The 16,589-nt window shown below is 39.5% G+C and overlaps 1 protein-coding gene across 2 annotated transcripts in view; it reads right to left on the bottom strand.

The window, feature by feature from the left end:
- RRAS2 (RAS related 2) overlaps positions 1-16,589 on the bottom strand; it is a 44,215-nt gene that overhangs the window by 14,676 nt on the left and 12,950 nt on the right. The window contains exon 2 of one of the 2 annotated variants that reach the window (XM_030481948.1): positions 11,769-11,829. The exons of the other annotated variant lie outside the window; for it this stretch is intronic. The gene's annotated coding sequence lies outside the window, so the exon portion shown is untranslated. The remainder of the gene's footprint in view (positions 1-11,768; positions 11,830-16,589) is intronic. 2 annotated transcript variants of the gene reach the window in all.

The following is a 16,589-nucleotide window of genomic DNA, read 5'->3' as shown; positions in this document are numbered from 1 at the left end:
TGCCCATGGGGGCTGGCTGCAGTGCTCTGTCCTGACTGCACCCAGCTGACTCCCACCATTTGGGCACATCTGCCCTAATTTTCTGGTCTAACAGCGTGGACATGGGTTCCCCCTCAGAGCTCATCAATCCAGCTGCAGGCACCTCACTGGGAGAACACATCACTAGTTGTAACACACTTCACCAGCTTTGTATACTCTACATGACCCATGCTCATACACCACAAACTCACCATCACGCAGTTGGCTACAGGAGGAGTATGCACAGGTTGCTGTTGATCTATTCACTGAGATCTGGCCCCATACTGAAAAACCACTGACCGCTAGAGCAGAGACACTGAACAGCTCTGCACATCTCCTTTGCATTTTAAGTAGATACCAGTAAACTGTCCTCTCAGGATGCTCCTACACAGTAGTCTCAGTCACGCTGCATCAACAGCATCACCATGGAACCAGCTGCCCTTACGTAGCAATAACACTAAAACAACCATGTTTCCCTCCAAGAAGTATAAAATGTTAGCAATCTGTCCCACCAGAGATACCTGTGAGACATGAGATGTTGTAACTCACTCCTTTAACATGTGGTCATTTCTGGATATGAAATAGTTTCTCCTTGTTTAGAACATTCACAAGGATAAGCAATCTCTCCCCTCCAACCCTTCCCAAAACCCCACCCTCACAAAACAAACAAAAAACTCAACAAATCACTGCCCCAAAACTTATTAACAGACTTTTTGAGTAATTAATTTATTCATAAACTATAAATTACATCTCAAGTCTTCTGCGGCCTTTAATAATCTTTGAAAGATGGAAGCGGAATTCACTTATGTGACCATGTAAATGTGTAAATAAAATCATTTACAGGATCTGACTTTAGAAGGAACGATCACAAGGAAGGGAATTTAAGTCTTATGTTTCATTAACGAAACAGAAAGGGGTATTTATTAAAAAAAAAAAAAAAAAAAAAAAAGAAAAAACCACACAAACCCATGAGGTAACATGGTATACCTAGAAATTCAGGCTCGTGATTTGGAAGATAAAGCATGCGCTCTTGAAGTTACTCCCTATCCCTCTCCTGCTTCAACTTTCATTTCCATATCCTGCAGAATTCAAAGCTACTGTCTGACCCTTCACATATATTAAGTATGCCAAGTTTTAAATAAAAGGGAGAATTTGGAATCAATTTACTTCACTCTCTCGAATTAATATTAGTAGACCACCTAAAGCAGCAAGTTTCTATCCAACAAGGTCAATACTTTTCACTGAGAGAGGTCAGAAGAAGAAAACCATAATAATCTCAGAGGAATTCTTCATATTTTCCTTATTATCTGTCCAAGGGCCAAGAACTGCAGCATGTTCTGTAATCTCCAAGGCATTTCTGTGTTTCCCTCCACCCTCTTTGGTTTGTTTTTTTGTTTGTTTGTTTAACAAAAGGAAGCTACATGCAAAGTGAGAGTGCCAGACTAGCTACAGACACATGGAACAAGGTTCCTCCCTCAAAAAATGGAACAAGAGTAAGTTGTCCTTATCCAGCATCAACCACATCTCAAATTCAGGATGAGCATGTGCCAGAGCTTCCCCATTTAACAGGCCACTTATGTGCAATTTCTTCCCTACCATGGAGCTGCACTTCCAAGCCTGCTGTCACAGCCACTCCAGGAGAGGTTTGCAAGGCAATTAGCACTGTGATTTTACCTCCAGGCACTGGACAACACTAATGTGGCTGAAACAGCTGCTGGTTTTGAAGGAGTCTTCCCAAATTGCACTGTGACTGCCACAGGGAGCACATCAACCATAGCTTGCAGGCCTCATTCAGTCAGGGTTGATTCACAAAAATTAGGTGCAGCAGACACAGTATTTATCAGTCTGAACAGAAATGGACTTTGCTGCTGTACAGACAGTGTTTAAAGAACTGAAGCACTTCATTAGGCTGTACCTTTACTTCTGAATGCAATAGCAGGAAGGTGCCTGCATACCCAACAAGCCCAAGACCATACACCTGCATATGTAGCTGCATATGTAGCTTTGTAAAGGTCAAGGAGTTTGCAGCAAAACTACTTAGAAGACTAACAGGAATGCAACTCCAGCAGATGCAAATCACTGCCAACCTACTGGTTTTAAACTGATGCTGAGTGCAGACAGAGTGGAGGAGCATGCACACACCACAGTGTGTGAATACTCAGGCCTGCCTACTGCCATCTCCTTTATGAAAGCGGTATGCGCAAGTTCCAACACTTCCAAGCAATTGCCCTGCTAAACTACTAAACTACCAGAAAGCTACAGCAGGTGTCCCGGATGGACACCACACCACTCTCTAGGGTGACCCCTTACAGACCAGTTTGTCAGATCTGCTCTTCCTGGAGCAGTTGAGTTTCTATGACGAATCGCAGGAGCTAAGTTGCAATCTGTTGGCTCCACTGCAGTTGGACATCGCCTGCAGGAAACAATTAGAAGAAACTAAATTTCTTCTATGAAGATAGTAACTTAAACATGCTCTTCTGTTACACCACTCCCTTAATCACTAATAGAATCAAGGCTCTTTTCCACCCACCTCAGAGAAGGCAAACGAGAAGCTGAGCTCAGTAGTCTCATCAACCATTCAATTTACCCAAAATATTATGCAACATGTTTTCTAGGTTTCCTCTTTCTAAGACTGCTGAGGCAATCAAGTCCAGAGATGGGAAAGCCTGCCAAGGATGCAAGCCATTTTGCAGAGGGGAAAAAACGAAACAAAACCACAAAAGCAACAAAAAGCTCATCCCCACACCATACTTCACTTGCAACTCAGCAACCCACCACCAAAATCCCTTCCTATACACACACTTGTCATCTTCAAATGTTTTTCAAACACAGTATCCTGGCCCTTGCGGGAGTTTCTACTTGCGGTAGATGACAGTACTACACTGAACACTGCTCTAGCAGTCTTTCTCCACTTAAGGTAATGGTAATCCTTAAATCATTGTTTCAATCACTCAAGTCTTTTGGCAAAGAGAACATGTGAAAACCTGCTTTTGGTTTATCATCTTCCCCCTTTGTTATGCTGCCTTCAATATACATAAGGGAATTCTTCCATTAGCTGGACTCATTTACAAGCTCAGGAGTCCCACTCCATAAATTAATAAAAATGACCTAAGTAAAGACATCTTACATGGAAAGATGGAGAACCCTAATACAGTTTCATGGGTTTTATGCAGCTTTTCTCATTTAGCCTTTTAAGGTCATCAACAGTCCACAAGCTGAAAAAACACTGAATTACTTTCTTTTGCGCCAACATTGAAGTCTTAAGGTGAGAAAGAAGTCAGACACTATCAACAGGGAACTGCTATAAGCTGCTTCCTTTTATCTTTACACAAAGCTTGAAGAACATGCAACAAAAGGCAGCCCAGCGTAATGACAGCACACCACGAGTAAGTTAAAGGAGTGGTACATGCCAAAATATATATTCATCCTTGCTGTGTCTATAATCTCCATTTGTATTTACTAAATATACACTTAATATTTCAAAGAGCCACTAGTTGCTTATTTAAATTTTTTCCACATGTTTAAATTTTTGGTTTCAACCCAGCGAGGGTAAGGAAATAGAAGGGTTTCCACCCTCCAAGCTGAAGTTACAGACCAGCTCTGGATTTAAATAGCATCCGCAATTTCAGCATTGCAAATAGCCCAAAATACTTCCTAGCTATAATTTGTAAGTTAGAACTTAAACCAAACATGTTGGTGAATGCTACACACCAAAGCTTCAGCTTTAGACTTGAGTACATTCCCAAATACCCAAAATACATGATCTCAAACACCTCCAAGGCTCTAAGTGCTACTTGACAGAGTATTTCTTTTGGCAGTTTCTCTTTAGGCTACCTCTAACACTATCATTTCTTCTCTAGGTTTTTTTCCTTGTTTCCTTTGCACTTCACCAAGAACATTTGTCTGCTCCTGTCCCACACAACAGACAAAGTTCAATTCACGATCTGTAGTGGCATGTCCTCACCATGGGTATAGAACAAATAATCCTATCAGCTACAGCTCTATCACACACCACATTGACCAGATTAGAAATATTTCACACAGAAAAAGACAGAAACCAGACCAAGTTCTCTTCTGAACAGCTTTCTTCATTTAAATGAGTATTTCTGGCATTTGTTACAAGCCACAGACAAAGTCAGTGCCTTAGTGTAAAACCAGAAATCTAGTGCCCTGGCCAGTTAGTAGGACCATAAGTGGACACCTTTCTGTTTGAGGTACTTGGCTACACCATGGAAGTTTTTTCAGACCATGAATTAAGATCAAATGACTGACTGCATAAACCAGTTTGTAAGCTTCACTGCTTTGCCACCCCATGGAAATCTTACAGCCTCCACCTTCAGCTCTTCTACCTAGGAAGAATGACACAACAGCCAAGTCTACACTAACATGACCACAGTGTCACACTGCACCCTCCTCCAGGCTTCAGAGGGGGTTAGAGACCATTCCAAGGAGTTTTAATCTATGTGTCCACCCCTGTCCCTAGAGATTCAAAGAAATTCAATATCACCACAGACATGTTCTTAGAGAATGGGTGGCAGGTTACTTGCTCAAGCATTACCCTGGCCCCGGTCCAGAACCAACCCACCCAGCAGAACTGGTAATTAAGCAAAGCAGCACTAGGGCCTCAGCACCTGAAGAGACTAACCAAAGAACCTCCTTTCACACCACAAAGGAGATCCCTCGTGTCATTCCTTTCTAAATATTTGAGTTGGCTGGCTGGAAAACATACAGGAAAAAACTGGACTTACTCCTGGAAGCAAAATTAAACCCAGAATGCATTCCAAAATAAAGGAACAGACACAGCAAAACATACAAATTTAGTATCTTGCAGAGCCCCATGTACTTGAGTCACAGAAAGACAAACACAAAACCCCCACACCAATGATTAGATAGCCTTTGACCAGTTTGTTAAATACCTAATACATACCTCCCCAAAGCAGGTAGTTCACTAGGACCTGATGTTTTTGGCAGGTCTAATTGGTTGGTGTTGGGGGAGAAGGAGATTAATGCTCTTGGGGTTGACAACAGACAGTGCCATCTCTGCAAAAGGCTTGGACGTTGCACAAAACCACACTATGAAGACTGCAGGAGCTACCCACAGCAACCCAGCATCATTTTAAACAGCAGTGCCTGAGATAGCGTTGAACATGCTTTGCTGGCATAAACAGTCACACTTTGTAGAATGAGGGGAAGTGTTTTGGTGTTGAACATTGGGGAAAGTGGGGACAAAAGGCCTTAAATTATGCTTATAAAAGACCAGACTGCAGAGATACTGAATAAAACACTGGATCACGCTAGAGAAGGCCAGGTATATCCTCCTCCAATTATCCCATATTCACACAAATTTTGAAGGTTACTTTCTTTTAATTACACAAACAGTTAAGAACACCGTTCCTTTCTTCCAAAAAATAAAAAGACAGCAGTGTTTGTAAATAATTGATGCTTCCCTCCATTTACACTATTTCCCACTGTTCTAATGTATACTGCCAGCATTGTTATGGCTATCCAGGGAAATAGTAATTTGTAACTAGTTACTGCAATTATCCAGTGATGTGAAACACTTGATAATTTCATGAACAGCAAAAACTGAGACACAAAGAGAGGAGAGGATTAAACTGGAGAAAGTTACAGCAAAAGAAAGATGACATGAGCCCTATACAAATTAAACCCTTTGGAAATTCAAATACAAGTTGAAAAGTTCTTTTATTTGTTCCTGAAGAACTAGCATTACATATAATACTGATATTTATGATTAAGTACCTGCTTCATCGAATCTTAGTGGTTCTGTTAAAGAAGAAAATCACAACAGAGAATGTAAAGTTCTTGAATAACCCCTGGTGGCCTCAGAATGCATCCATCACATTACCCCCCAACACATTATTCGAGGACAGAAGAGATACAGATCTTAAATTCTGAGTAAGAAACGGTAGGATACAAAAACCAACATCTGACTTAAGTTTAGGCAAGTCTTCCCCTTAACTTTTTTATGCAATGCATGGATTGTAAAGAGCTTGTGCCTGGTCTAGAAACACTAAACAAAGCATGAGTTAGTTCTATTATACGACCACATACTCTTCTCTCTTCCTTTTTCCACTCCCTGCCCTTTCATACATACAGTGATCACTGAACAAGCACATCAAATAAGAAAACAATTAAGAAATCTGTGCTCAGTGTACAAGAATATTTACCGCATGCATCCAAATATAACACAGCTTTTTTCTTTATGGCCTTTGTTGTGGTCACTACCCAAAGTGCCTAAAAGAAAAACTCACTTTGCTTCCCTCACAAGTGTTGGGAAACATGAGTTAGGATAGGGAGAGCAGGGGGAGTAAGGGCACAGAGGATAAACCATCTTCAATCTTAAGACAAATACACATACACATAACTGAGTCCTGTCTACGCACCTTTAATTTTCATATTTCCTAATTGAACACTTGAACTTTGTAACCATAAAAACACTAACTTCCACGATGTTTCCCTAGATATCCATATACTAATAAATTCTACAGATGTTATCTGCAATTCAGCAGGATTGACTCACATTAGGGATTTAAGAGTTGGTTCTGAGACACCAACTTATTGTGCAGGTCACACAGTGGACTAAGTCTCAGGAAGATAAGACTAAAATGAAACTGACTTTTGTGCTCTGAAAGGGAACATCCATCTGCTCTTTACACCTTTCAACACTCCTGAAAAACTGCCTGACAGTTTTTGGCCTTCCGTTAAATGCTACTTAGAATAAAGCAACTTTATCTTCTCCAACCCTGCCTGGGCTGCAGCAGCACAGGAAATAATCTCCCTTCTTTTTGCTTGCAAAACAGCTCAGGCTTACAGGTAGAAACCTGGAGAGTTTAACTGCTGGACAGATAATTACAAGATTCTGTGAAAAAACCTAAGAATCCCCCCAGTGACAGCACATGGGGAAGAGAGAGTGTCCTTGAAACATAACTAAGGCGGCCTCTCAGTCCACAGAGGTTTAAAGAATAACTGTTACAACTACTTTACTGAAAAGTTACATGCCTTTTTGCTAACACCCTGCCAAGCTTAAACATACTGTTGCGTAATGTATAAAGCATTAGTGCAGCCTCAACATTTGAGCTTGATGATGTTAAAGGTCTTTTCCAACCTAAATGATTCTACAATTCTGACTCTAATTATAGATAGAGGGGGTACTAGTTACATGCACATAACATGTGAACACCTTTTAAAATACCATCTTCCTTAAAAAACAGCAGACTGATACTGTTTTTAAAACAGCTTTCATCTTTTAAACTCAAACTGAACCTGCACTATGCTTACCTTTCCTTTCAGTTACTAGCTTACAGGTCTCCTCACTGTACATCAACTCTGTATTAGAAGCTCACCAGCCTGTGAATATTTGCTTCTAATTTCTAATTCCCAAATTTCTCAAAACCAAACCACACCAAACACCAAGTACACTCAGAGAGACCTGTTTTAGGCAATACATGCATTAAAATTTGGCCTTTTGAATACTTACTTCCTGGTGATGCAGATCAGAGAACACATACTTTCACTGTCTGTTAAGACTTCTTTGTAATGCCTTGAATTAGTGTCTTTTAATGCCAGTAAGCACCTACAAAATTCTTTGAAGGCAGCTATGTAATTTCTCAAGTCGAAACATGTCTGACTGTAAAATGTACTCTATACTGCAAGCATAGATGAGTCTTGATTTCATTTAATTTCATTTTTGCTTCACAGTAAGTACATGAAGCAAAAATGTGCAAGACACTATGTGCAAGAACTATGAACACACCAAGTGCTTAATCTTCCTGATCTTGGCCACTTGCAATTCAAGGAATGCTTAAAATATTCACTAGATACTGTCTTTTCATCATAAAATTTTATCAGGTTCAGACAGTTTTCAGCATAGCAGCTCACACAGCCTCTTCAGGATGAACTCAGGTTTGTATCTCAAGAAGCCTATGATGTGTTTTAAAAAGTACATATCTGATTTTAGGATACATGTATAACCAGATAACAGAGACTATAGCTATTAGTGAAAAGAAAGAAAGAAAGATTACTCAAAAAATCCCCTGGTGGGGCAGAAGTTACTGGAATGTCTTTTCACATACAGATGAAATCATTAGAATACCTCAAGATACATGGCATAATGTAAGAGCTTTTGATTTATAAACATAAGTATAGTAACAGGGTAAGATAAGTTTATCAATTAACATAGCTCTTTACTTCAGCAACTTAAACCTAACTAAAACACAGTAACAGACTGCAGGTTAGAGACTATGAGGAAGCCCATGTTTAGGGCATTTACAGCCTATAAAGAAGCCATTTCACAACTCCTTGAGGAACATACTGCAAGAACTGAAATACAGATTGGAAAAGCTAATTCCATGGCAAAAAAAAAACTCCTGACTGCAGGTATTCATGTCAAATCAGAACCTTTAAAATAGGTTCAAGCTGCAAACAAATTGCTTGTTAATTGGACTGTCCAGCCAAGGTTATGGACATTTGGACCCATACAATTACATTAATGAGTGAGAAGTTTTTCTAGCCCAAACAAGCCAGCCTCTCTTCAGCTACTCTAGTGCATTTTAGTAGTGTTAGCTCCTACTTTGCTTTTTAAGTACCTGAAAATGGTTGAGCCCTGGGACTCCACAGTAAGCTAAGGTCAAAAATTTCTGAAGTTAATACCCTTAATTCTAAACATCTGAAATAAAGATCTGCTTTAAGTAGTAAAAGCTTTTTCCTACCTTTACCATTACATTTCAATTCTCTACATACACAGGCACTATTGTCAGTTGTGTAGGTTTGCAATAGCTTGGAAGCAGATGTGGGCTTGGATCACAGTTCATCAGAAACAGCCAGGTAAAAAGCCTGAGGAAGATAAGTTCTCCATGAGCTTGCTCTTAACACATTTGTTTAACATGGAGGTACAGCCAGGTTAACTAGTCCATTAAGCCCAGAGCCTACAGTTCTCTAGAATGATTCAAGTTCAGATTAAATATTTGCAGGATAGTATTTCAAAATACAGTTAAAACTACATTAGCAACTTCCTACTAGTGGAAGAAGGAGGTTTTGTCATCCCAACTCCTGACCTTCCACCATGGCTCCCTGCAGCCTGCAACACAATCAGGAGACCAGAGAGTTCACACTGCCTGCTAAAAATTGCCAACTGCAAACCACCTTTACATGTCCAGCCACTCCAGGAAAGCTCACAGTATATCACTAAAAGATGCCTTTCCCCCCCCAACTCTAATATATATAAATTAAATCTAAAAAAAAAAAAAAAAAAAAAAAAAAAAAAAAAAATTATTTGCTTATATATAGATTTACATATGTATGCATGTAAAGTGCCAAATGGGGACTGAAGCAAAAGACTGAAAGCTTCCAGAAGTTTTCATCATGCCAGAAAAGAAATCATTATGTCAGAAAAGACGACGACACAGAATCATTAGCACACAGGTAATTAAAAGTTAGATGACACTTTCAGATCTGCTAATACATCTCATTTATACTGCAAGTTCATTAAAGTCATAGATAGCAATATACTAGTTCCTGTCCCGTAATTTTTTTTTGTTTCCCCCCCCCCACCTTGCCATTGTTGATTCCATGGGATTTTTGAACACCAGCTTGGACAATATCCAATATAAAAACATTCAGCTTCATTAGCAAAGTCTGAAGTACTTTATTTTTCAGAGATTTATTGACTGATCATTAGAAGCTAATTATTTAGGAAAAGCTATAAAATAGCGCTTATACCTAATAAGAACTATTGTGTCAGAAGATAAGCACAATTCTAATAGCTTTATTTGCCTAAATTACATATTTATTCAACTCCAACCTTTCAGCCTGAGACTAGACTGTCTAGACTCACTTCGCAGACTACAGACAACTACTATAATATTTAATTTTTCAAAGTGCCAACAATGCTGCAATGGCAGCTGTGTTATTTAGCCACCTATTTTCATTAGAAAGGCTAATTATTACTAGCCTTCCCACAAAATCATCACTCAACTAAGTAAAATACGCAAAGCAGTAATCATTTTGAGACATGAAAATTTTAAATTATAATGAAAGAATTGGTTGCCTTCCTACGAAATAATGGACTTAAAGTCATTCAGATCATCCGAGTCAGTGCCAGCATCTGAAGCTACATGATGCATGTATAATGTTAAAATGTGCAGCAAAATCAATTAAAGTTGCAAGATACTAGGCAACTTCCACTTAGAAAAAGGGTATCCAAACAGCTTGCAGGTGGCAAGCTACCAATAAGAAGTTCAAGCTAGATTGTAATAACATGCTAAATGCAAACTTCTTAACAAGGTATTTCTTAAGCTGTCCTCACACCACAAATAGACGGCATGAAAGCCGCACCAAACCAGGCTGATCGACTCAACACGTGAGCTCCATGCTGCAGTGCCATCAGCCATGGCAGCTCAGCACTCAGGAGTACCTACACCAACAGCTGGTATTTTTGCACATCTGTATCAATCATCACACTGTATTCTAGATGAAAATGTGTTTTCTGCCTCCCAGAACCATTTCTCAGAAGTTTGTGGCTAAGCAGTAAAACCTCAGATAGGGGGAGAATTTGTACTGGTCAACAAATGCTTTTTCCATGTGATCTGCACTTTCAGATTTGGCAGTTCCAGGCAGAACCAGCACATGGGCTCCCACAGGGACCAGGGAGAACAGTGCATGTACATGTCAGTCACTCTTGAGTCCAGCAACAAGCTCCATAACTGTAATGTCCCCTCTGCAAAGAAGTTTTTCAAGAGATTGACATTTCAGCATTAGGTTTTTAAACCAGACACGTCAAGAAGTACTCATAACCTCACTTCGGGATTTAGAGCCAAACAACAAAAAGCTTAAAAACAGTACTTTTTTGCCTTGTATCTAACCTAAGGTATCAGGTTAACCCACCTAATGTTGAGAGCAGAAAGAAGAGAAGGGGATCTCTTCCAAGGTAGAGCAGGCTGTGTAAGCCTTTTCACACTAGGGACAGTGTGTTCAGATCTTCCTGGCACACAAGCAGTCCCTTTGTTTTGTTTGACTGCTTGGGCATGGCATTCAACAGATCCCATTCTGACAGAGGGGAAGGAAAAATGAGCAGACTTGGTCATTGTCAACAAAATGTATCAGAACAATGTGATAAGTTATTCCACCCTTGAAGCAAGACAGAGAATATCCTACCCCATCTCAGCAAAGATACCTGGCACAGAGATTTCAGTGATGCAGGCCTGAAATCACGATGAGGCATGATGCCTGTCAAAAAGCACAAGTATTTTAAACAGAGGCTAGTCTTATTTAGGTAGACACTTCCTGCTTCCTAAGTAGTGGTTCAAATTAATATCACTATTTTCAAAAACTCCAGGTTTCTATAAGAACAAAAGATAAGAAATCCAATATATGGAATTAAAGGAACCTGCAGCAATGGACTTGTGTAATTGAAAAGAAACTTCAGCTGGACAAACCACTTTGAAAAAAGTAATACTGAGTATTTTCCATTACAGATACCAGTAGAGTACAATGCTTTTCTTTCCAGCATAATCAGTGTTTGCGGAGAAGTAAATCTTAATGTCCTTGGAGAATGTGTTCATAAGTCTCTCCTACTACTACCAGCAGTAGATTTCAAGATCAAAGGTTATGGCTACTTCGCATCTGACAACAGCGTAATACAGACTGGTTTTCTCATCAAGTGGTAAGCTGCAGTACAGTGCATAGTGCACGGGGATCATTTACAATAGGAAATGTAGTACTTCATTTCTGACCTTTCAGAAGCAAAGCCATGTGTATTGGAACTTTGACATCAGAGACAGTTAGCTTAAGTTCCTAGAAGAAATACAGAAGACTTTAGAGAAAACTTTATCCTAAATAGAAGCTAAAAAACAAAACAAAACAAAAACAAAAAACAAACAATTCCCCCCCTCCCCCCCCCCCAAAAAAAAAAAACCCAACAACCACCACCAGACTCATGGTTGGGAAGGTTTAGAAGTTACTGTTCTATTTGGCATCAGTGTCCCCCACAAACCAACACAAACATACTGTTCTGCAGTAGCCCCAGCCCCCATGTTTTATTTCTCAATTTTGAGGTCTGTGCCCTTGCCTGTGCTACACTCACATCCATACCTCAGTGGCACAGAGTTGCTCAGAATCAGTAAATTCACTTTTAAACCAACGAATTTGCAGACTAGCACCAGAAGTTTCTGTACAACCTAAGACTTCCTGTGCACCTCACTCCCAATCCATAGTTGCTTATGCTTAGCTGAAGAGTATCAAACTGGGCAGTAACTATTTTACCCCAAGTATTTTTCGTAGTGTGCATGAAGTCATATCAACATCAGAATCACACAACAAACAAGAACAAGATGCTTTCCAGCCAGAGGATGCATGGATGGCTCCCCTTTCACTCACCAAGGAAGTGGCTGCACACAGGCACACCCCAGCAACAGGGCGGTCGTGAAGACGAATCATTCACAACAGGAACGTTTACCAGGGAGGCTGGCAGAAGCAAGTTCTTGAACGGCATTATCATCCCACTTAAGTAAGACTTCAAAAGCACAACATGACCGACATTGTCACAACTTACATGCGGGGAAATGTGTACAGACTCAAATTCCAGCAACCAGAAACTTACTGACTTGTTTTACAGTTGCTAATTCTGACATGTGAGCAAGATTTCATAGCGCAGAACTGGTTACAAGCACTGTCTTGCTAAAATTAGCTTGGTAGCTGATCTACAGGGAAAAGGAAGATATCCTAAAGCCCCAGTAAGCACAATTCAAATGCTCTTAAGCAATTCCAGAATTTCACTCTCAGCAACTTTAAAATCTAAAGTGAAGAGAGCGAGTGTCAATGGAAACATGCTTATGTTCAAGTTTTATTAAAAATGCTTTTCCCTTCATTATTCAGTCTACACTTGTAAGCAAGCATCAATTTCCATCTTAAAAAAAAAAAAAAAAAAAAAAGCATATTTACCAGCAAAATATTTGGTTATACTAAAACTAACCACAGTGTTCCTTCCCCTTTGTCTCTGCACCTGCAGGAGTAGCACCACTCTGAGTCAGCATCACCCCAAACCACAAGGCAGGGAAACACATAGGAAACTCAGAGGGAGCTTACTTTTTGCTTGGAATTACTATACACACTGCACAGAATATAGATATAAACAACTCTACTTAACATCTACAGCATTAATAATGTTAGATGAATATTTCGCATGATCTTTGAGCTAGAGGACCTGAGCAGCTGTTAATCCTGTTCTTTATACTTTTAGAGAATTTATTATCTCCTCTCAATCACAACGACTGTTTTACCTCAGTGAGATTACAACTACTCTTAAACCCAATTCTGTTATAACTAAGGCAAAAAATAAAAGCATCTCCTGAAAGGTACCACCCTCATTCAATTAACAAAATCCAGCAACACGGCATGCTAAAGACAAGCGTTAGCAGACTTGTTCTCATGTTAAGATCTGCTTCACACTATACAGTGCCACAAACTACAGTTTTATGTGCAAATACCTACTCTGACATTACAAAAAGCCACATCTATTACGAACCACATCAAGAAACTGCAAGCAAACATTCAGCTGAGGTGCTACAAAACCAAACACCACAAGCAGTCAACAAATGTTTTTACAGTATGGCCATTTATGGTAGCAGTAAAGGCGGCAAATGAAAGACTGAAGCAGTTTTACACCAAGCAGCACCACTTCCCATGGTGGAGCTGATTCTAAGTAACAGATAAAAACCATGATTTGCATTAAACACTACATCCACAGACAATCCCTTGCTCAGGGAATTCACAGTTTGAGCCAGAAGCATTTGCTAGAGTCACGTAGACCTTACAATCCCATTTGTTGATGGTATCTTATTCTTTCACATGCTCCACTTCAAGGAAATCCCCCATCCCAAGTACAAAAGGGCAGAAACACCATCAGCTCACACACAACAGATCTCATCTCAATTCGGTTAAGAAAAATATTAACCTCATCCTTCTGCAACATTGTAGCTTTCTATGTCTATCTGAATACATTTGAGCCCCATTTTCTGTTGGCATTTCTTACTAAGAGAAGCACAGCTAAACCTTCAGAGCCACCCATGTATATCCATGCAAAGCCTCAAGGACAGCTCTTTATCAGATTTCATTTGAATAGATTCAATTATTCTCTCTCTCTCCTGCTACTCCCAATTTCAATAAAACAATCTTGTATTTTAGGAGGCTTTCAAGTTTTAAGGGAAAACAGGGAGGAGACACACCACTAAAAATTTAAAGCATGTTATTCTCCTACACCATACTCATGTTGACCAGTTCATCATCCCATCCTCAAGACTGCCAGGCTTTTGGATTTTTAGGCTCATTAAAGTGTGATCTTAAAAACCTAAAGGTTTTTAAGTTTAGCAACAGCATGTAGTCAAGATTTGCTGTGGGGGTTTCCAGCAAGGTGATTTCCCTTCTGTCCCCTGTGTGCTCTCATTCTTACAAAGAATTTATATAAATTCTCAAATAAACTTGTTTTCTAAACTTACGAGTTCCCGCCAGCCTGCACGGAGCAGCCAGATCACATGATTGACTTCACCTGCATTAGAGGATACATGCTGACTTCTATATATAATATTCCTTTATAGATACCAGTTGAGGAGAAAAGCATCACTACCTGGAAAACACAGGTGCACAAGATGAATATAGGCCATGAAAAGCATCGGTAAACAGATTATCTAAACCATGTACAAGTATGATCAAAGTGAGGACAAGGGCTGATGAAAAATAATCATGCTAGTCATATTTCTCCATTTTAGACAAGTTGGTTCTACTACCTGCCACTCTCTCCGATTTTATGAACATTAACTTGTAACACATCTTCAGCAAAGTAAGCTACCTTCTTCAGGACAGATTCTGTGAACAGACACTGCCACAAAAGCAACTCAGTAATTTGTTCACTACTAACACATTTTGTCTTTAAAAAAAAAAAAAAAAAAAAAAATAAAATTACTTACACCAATATTCTTAGAGCAGGTAAGATGCTCAGAGAGAGGATACCGGTATGAATCCAACAAAAAGCACAGAAAGTATTAGATTTCTACACAGGCTATTAGCAACTTACAAGGAAGATCCTGTTCGCTTTATCATCTTAACGTGAGAAGTTATACTTCCACTATCAAATGCCATAATCATTTGCACTATGCTAGTTTACAGTCTTTCAACTTGTAAGATTTTCCAGGAGGAAAGCCATTACTGAAACGTAACCTTGGTGCTCCCAGTTGCCTTTTGGACTTCTCCAAAGCAACCCATCCATTCCTCACCTCATTTCTGGAGGCCATAATTCAAGAGGAGGCTGATACTGCAGTGCAGAAGGCACAGCATCAGAAGAATTAGCTATCCCATGCTAAGTGCAAGAAGAAAGAAGGCAACCCAGGAGTTTCCATAGCATGAAATAGAGCAATTATAAAATCCCCAAATGAAAAACAACAGAAACAAAACAAATTAAAGTTCTCCTCTCTGAAAGAAAGCACACATTGATAGAAACTGAGCAGCTGATAAATTACCCGAGCCCAATTCATAAACATGTACAGAAGTGAGGAAGTCATACCAAACTACCCAAACTTCTTGCATGCCATAGCCATTCAGTACTTTAACAGGTTAGCAGCACTTGAAAAAGTGACTGTATTGTACATCTAGTAGGGAAGACAGCTTAAGATGTCTTGTCCTGAAGGAAAGAACATACTTCATCACCCAAAAGTACTCATTTTCAATAACAAAAATAATATATACAGCAACTTCTAAATTCAAATTTTTATGAGCAATATTCTTCCCTGGTCCAACAGGCACACACAATAAGGTATGACTTTAAATAAGTAGAGAACATCATTATTGGATTGCTTTCTTGAGCAAAGAACTTATGCAAATATTTTTTGTTTAAAGGTGTAAGGAAGTAGCAGTGCAGTGAAAGCTATCTTTAAATCTGTGAGCAGTGCACAAAGACCTTCAATTTGTTTACTTCAGAAGAAGGTTTTAGAATGCACGGGGTTTGATCAGAGGGGGTTTTGTTGTTTTTTTTGAGAAACCTACTGCTATTTCCGCTCCCATATTCTACCAAGTAGTGATCTTGTGGTAAAGGCATTCAGTGAAGAGAAAACAGAGCGTGGAATGCACAGGCAGACAGCCTTCTGCACCGAAACCACAGGAAAGCACATTAGTTTCTCTCATTTTTATAGATTAGAAACAGGTTCTTCAACTTCCATCATACTTAGAATAATGGACTATTCAGTGCTATTCAGAATTCCAGTAATCACAGGTGAAGTCTCTGGACAGGCAGTACATCAGTATGACAAGCAGAAACTCTTCAGAACACCTTATCTTCTCGGTTAACTCATACGTAGCCAAGCGTGAATGTACCTCTGAACACAGCATTACCACCACACAGCTCTGCTAGCTTTTAACGTACAGCTAAGCTAATGTTATTTACAAGGACAGGGCGGATGCTGCCAAGAAAAGACAAGTAGATTCTCTTTTGAGCTTTCTTCCAGCATTATAATGTATTTTAATTTAAAGTCTTCTAGACTCATTTCCTGGGCATGTGTTAAAAGCCA

The sequence above is a fragment of the Strigops habroptila genome, chromosome 4 (assembly GCF_004027225.2).
Source record: "Strigops habroptila isolate Jane chromosome 4, bStrHab1.2.pri, whole genome shotgun sequence".
Lineage (NCBI taxonomy): Eukaryota > Metazoa > Chordata > Aves > Psittaciformes > Psittacidae > Strigops > Strigops habroptila.
This window is presented reverse-complemented; position numbering and strand designations above follow the sequence as displayed.